A 6,000-nucleotide genomic window follows, 5' to 3' on the forward strand; every position below is an offset into this window, starting at 1 on the left:
CAGCGTTACCTGGAAATGAGGGGGGCACTATTTCACGATAACTGAGATTCATGAAATTTGCTGTTAATTTGAAAAGCACAGAGGCTGCTGGCTCGTGGTTCTCAATCATGACTGCACATGAGAGTTACCTGGGGAGTTTTTTAAAGTCCAAATACCCAGGCTACACTCAAAGACAATGAAATTGTAATCTCTGGGGATGGGACAAGACTTCAGGAGTTTTTAAAGCTCTCCAGATGATTGCTGTGTTCAGTCAGAGCTTAGTGTTAGTACTTTAAGCAGTGTATTAATAGGAGATTGACAACTTGTGATGGTGAGACAGGGGGAAAGCGAGTTCTCCGCAGGAGGAGCAGAGTGGAAAGTAAATCAGCAGGCCAGTATAGATATATAGAGAAACACACAGATGAATAGATACCATCAGAATAATTGTATTGAGGAAAAGCTGGCGAGAGGAAGTTAAATTCATTGAGTGGCGAATCTCGCTCCACGGTGCTGATGCCTAGGACCAGTGACTTCTGAAAGGCAGTCGCTTCTCATTCTCCCCTTGGGCCTCAGCAGGCAGCAAAGTCAGACAGAAGCTAATGGTAGCAGGAGGAGCTTCTCAAAGTTCCCTGCTCAAACTTGGATTTCAAAAACCAGAGGATGGGGCCCATAGACCTAGCCAAATCCCTTTCAGATACAAAGCTCCTACGTGCCAGTTAAGCTAAGACTCTTACTGTTTAATGCTCTGCAAATAAATACCCAAGCGTCCAGGCAAAGCAGGGAAGAGCCTGTTTGATCTAACGGCAGCGAGCTGTTTCTCAGAGTAGAAGTGCAGCTGCTGCTTAACCCCATGCAGCCTTCAGGTGGCTTAGCTCAGCACTCATGAGTGGGGAAGGCTAGTGCCTTCAATAGGGTGAGTTGCAATTCTGGAGTCAGCATCTTGTATTCACAGCTGTCAGGAAATCAACACAATTAGAACTCCTTGGCATTTTAAAAGCTCACTGAAGGCGGTGGCTACTTCTTAGGACCTTTGCAAGAGTCAAGTTGCCATTTTTCAAGCTTCTGTTGGGCCAGACAGCCAAAACCACTGGCTTTGCCTTTCTTGAGGATGAAGGTACTGGTTATGGCCCATTCTCTTCCTCTGATGGACTGTTCTCTCCCAGGGTTCTGTCCACAGGATCCATCTACACCAGCCTCAATACCAGGGCTTTACACACTGTTCAGTGCTCCTCGAGTGATGTGGTCACTCCCAACAAGTCCCCTGAACTTCAGATGCCATGTCCAACTGCCTATATTTGCTAACTGGCCGTTGAACAAGCATCTGAAGTATAACGTCTAAAACCAAACATAAGTTTCTATCACAAACCTGTTCCTCCCAAAATGTTCCAAATCTCAAGCAAATACTGTCATCAAAATCCTTGACTTCATCCGTGTTTCCTCTGTGGTGAGAAAAATAAAGAAAACTTTAAGGTATATTTCATTTCTCTGAGTCAACATATATTTTGGATGAAGTGAGCTTCAGTTGTGTCCATCTCTCATTCATTTCTGAGCTAAATGAGCACATTGTCAAACTGTCAAGGGGACTGCTTCCCTCTCGTGCTGAGTGGAGATTTTGTCAGAATGTTCCTGCTACTCGGGCCCCTGCTGCCTAAAAGGTAGAGGGCCGTATGTCCCTGCAAGAAGTATACTTGCAAGAAGTATACAGGAAAACTTGTATAATCCCACCAAGTCAGAATATCACATTTTCTTCATGTGCCAGTTTTTTTAAACTCACATTGAAATTCTGCTTAAAATGAATTGCTCAGCTGTGTTTTAGAACCCATCTCAAACAATTAATAGGATGACAATGACTGTGTAATCTCTAGCTTCTTGGTAAACAATAAATAACACAAAAAAGAATAGGCCTGTTTTCCCTTTCCCTCAAGTTTTGAAAGCCCCTCAACAAAGCTGAGCACTGAAGAACTGATGATTTTGAACTGTGGTGTTGGAGAAGACTCTTGAGAGTCCCTTGGACTGCAAGGAGATCCAACCAGTCTATTCTAAAGGAGATCAGTCCTGAATATTCATTGGAAGGACTGATGCTGAAGTTGAAACTCCAATACTTTGGCCACCTGATGCAAAGAACTGACTCACTGGAAAAGACCCTGATGCTGGGAAAGATTGAAGGCAGGGGGAGAAAGGGATGACAGAGGATGAGATGGTTGGATGACATCACTGACTGAATGGACATGGTGATGGACAGGGAAGTCTGATGTGCTGCAGTCCATAGGGTCACAAAGAGTCAGACACAACTGAGTGACTGAACTAGCAGGTAGGTTCGAACATTCATAAACTTGGAGCAATTTGAAATGTGCTAAGTCATTTCAGTCATATCCAACTCTTTGTGATGCCATGGAGTGTGGCCCACCTGGCTCATCTGTCTATGGGGTTCTCCAAGAAAAAATATGGAGCGGGTTGCCATTTCCTTCTCCAGGGGATCTTCCCGACCCAGGGATTGAACCTACGTCTCTTAAGTCCTGCACTGGCAGCTGGGTTCTTTACCACTAGGCCACTTGGACTTCCACCAAATAGAAAACTTGTAACATTCTCACAGTAACTGCTAGCAATTCTGTAGCAGAATCGATCTTAAATTAGATATAACCAGATACACAAATAAAACAGACAATTTAAGTCAGAAATCTATCCTCGCTCTCTAGAGCTCACACTATTACAACTGTGAAAAAGGCATGATACAGAGGCAGCAACATCCCTTCTCACTATTGAAAACAGCCCACTGCTTTTAGACCACTTACCCATAGGTATCAAAGAGTTTGGTACTGAGTTCACTGCCTTTGATTTTTACACCATTTTCCAGCACCATTTTTAACACATTTCCATGACAGCCTCATCCCAACAGCCTATGGTGTCCTCTGTTGCCCAGGACATTCTTAAACATTCTCATTCTAAGAACAAACTTTGAACCTTGTAGAACATCTTGAATACTTGAACTCAAAAAGCACTCTTTTGGAACACAGACTCTTGTTCTTTTCAAATTTGGATATGCTCAAGACTCTTTGCTGTTTAGTTGCTAAGTCATGTTCGACTCTTCTGCAACCCCATGGACTGTAGCCCGCCAGGCGCCTCTATCCATGGGATTTCCCAGGCAAGAATACTGGAGAGGGTTGCCATTTCCTTCTCCAGGGTCCAGGGGAATCTTTCTGGCCCAGGGACCAAACCTGTGTCTCCTTCATTGACAGGTAGGTTCTTTACCACTGAGCCACCAAAGAAGCTAACAATCTTTGGTTTGTTTCAAATGAAAACTCTCAGTCTGTACCCCCTACTGATGCTCTGAGGTTTTTGAATCTGTAACCAAACTATTCGCAGAAACATGTGTTTTAAACAGACACAACAAGTGATTCTGTGTGTTTTTGACACATGGACAATGCTTTGATAACCAGTGAGTTCCTTCTTGCTGGTCCTGCTCTTCACTCATGCTCTTTTTACCACAAGGTTTGTCCATTTGTCTATCATTTACAAGTAATGGAACATCCAGCTAAAATTGTTTTCAAAATACAATCTTACATATCATATAAACAGAGGTCCAGAGTCAAGCTGTTCTGGGTTGCTCATTAAGAAATCAGGGGCTTTTTTCAGTCTTGAGAAAGAAGAATGGAGTTGGAGGAATCAACCTTCCTGACTTCAGACTATACTACAAAGCTACAGTCATCAAGACAGTATGGTACTGGCACAAAAACAGAAATACAGACCAATGGAACAAGATAGAGAGCTCAGAGATAAACCCACACACCTATGGGAACCTTATTTTTGACAAAGGAGGCAAGAATATATGATGGGGCAAAGATAGCCTCTTCAATAAATGATGCTGGGAAAACTGGACAGGTATGTGTAAAAGAATGAAGTCAGAACACTTCCTAATGCCATACAGAAAGATAAACTCAAAATGGATTAAAGAACTAAATGTAAGACCTAAATGTAAGAAAATATAAAATTCTTAGAGGAAAATATAGGCAGAACACTTGATGACATAAATCAAAGCAAGGTCTTCTATTACCTACCTCCTAGAGTAATGGAAATAAAAACAAAATAAATAAGTGGGGCCTAATTAAACTTAAAAGCTTTTGCACAGCAAAGGAAACTACAAACAATGTGAAAAACAACCCTCCGAGTGGCTGGAAATAATAGCAAAGGAAACAACTAAGAATTAATTTCCAAAATATACAAGCAGCTTATACAACTCAATATAAGAAAAACAACCCAATCAAAAAGTGAGAAAAAGACCTAAACAGACATTTCTCCAAAGAAGACATACAGACGGCTAACAAACACATGAAAAGATGCTCAAGGTGGCTCATTTATTAGAGAAATGCAAATCAAAACCACAATGAGATACCACCTCACACCAGTCAGAATGGACATCATCAAAAAGTCTACAAAAAATAAATGCTAGCCGTCTATGGGGTCACACAGAGTCGGACACGACTGAAGCCAACTTAGCAGCAGCAGCAGAGAGAGTGTGGAGGAAAGGGAACCCTCTTGCATTGCTGGTAGGAATGTAAATTGATACAGCCACTATGGAAGACAGTATGGAGATTCCTTTAAAAACTAGGAATAAAACCACCATATGACACAGCAATCCCACTCCTAGGCATCTACCCTGAGGAAACCAAAACTGAAAAAGACACGTGTATCCCATTGTTCACTGAAGCACTGTTTACAATAGCTAGAACATGGAAGCAACCTTAGATGTCCATCGACAGACGAATGGATAAAGAAGCTGTGATACATATATACAGTGGGATACTACTCAGCCATAAAAGGAATGAGTGCATTTGAGTCAGTTCTAATGAGATGGATGAACCTAGAGCCTATTACACAGAGTGAAGGAAGTCAGGAAGAGAAATATAAATATCATATAGTGACGCATATATATGGAATCTAGAAAGATGGTACTGATGAATTGATTTGCTCGGCAGCAATGGAGAAACAGACATAGAGAACAGACCTACGGACACAGTGAGAGGGGAGGAGGGAGAGGGTGAGATGCGTGAGAGAGTGACGTGGAAACTTACAATACCATATGTAGGATAGACAGCCAGTGGAAACTTGCTGTGTGACTCGAGGAACTCAAACAGGGGCTCTGTGACAATCTAGAAGGGTGGGATGGGGAGAGAGATGGGAGGGAAGCTTGGGAGGGAGGGGACATGGGTGTCCTTGTTGATATTTGACAGAAAACACCAAAATTCTGCAAAGCAGTTGTCCTTTAATTAAAAAATAAAGCAGCAAAGAAAAAGAAATTGAGGGCTTTTTAACAAGTGAGACCTAGGCAAATATATAAACTTTTGCGCAGCAAAGGAAACCATAAACAAAATGAAAAGACAACCCATAGAATATGATAAAATATTTATAAATGATGCCATTATAAGGACTTAATCTCCAAAATATACAAATAGTTCATACAACTCAAAATCAATAATAATAACAACCCAATCAAAAAATGGGCAGACCTAAATAGACATTTCTTCAAAGACACATAGATGCCCAACAAAAGGCACATGAAAAGATGCTCAGCATCACTAATTATCAGAGAAATGCAAATCAAAACTACAATGAAGTATCACCTCACATGGGTCAGAATAGCCATCATCAAAAAGTCTACAAATAATAAATACTTGGGAGGGCATGTAGAAAAGGAACTCTCCTACACTGTTGAAGGGAATGTAAACTGGTGCAGCCATTAGGAAGAACAGTATGGAGGTTCCTTTAAAAACTAAAAATAGAGTTGACATATGATCCTGCAATCCCACTCCAGGGCATATATACAGGAAGGGCAAAAACTCTAATTTGAAAACATACATGCACCCCAATGACCTAAAAATAGCCAAGACACAGAAGCAACCTAAATGTTCGTGGATGGATGAATGGATAAAGATGTGGTGTATATACACAATGGAATATTATTCAGCCTTAAGAAAAGAATGAAATAATGCCATTTGTAGCAGCAATGATGAACCTACAGATTAT

The sequence above is a fragment of the Capra hircus genome, chromosome 2, assembly GCF_001704415.2.
Source record: "Capra hircus breed San Clemente chromosome 2, ASM170441v1, whole genome shotgun sequence".
Lineage (NCBI taxonomy): Eukaryota > Metazoa > Chordata > Mammalia > Artiodactyla > Bovidae > Capra > Capra hircus.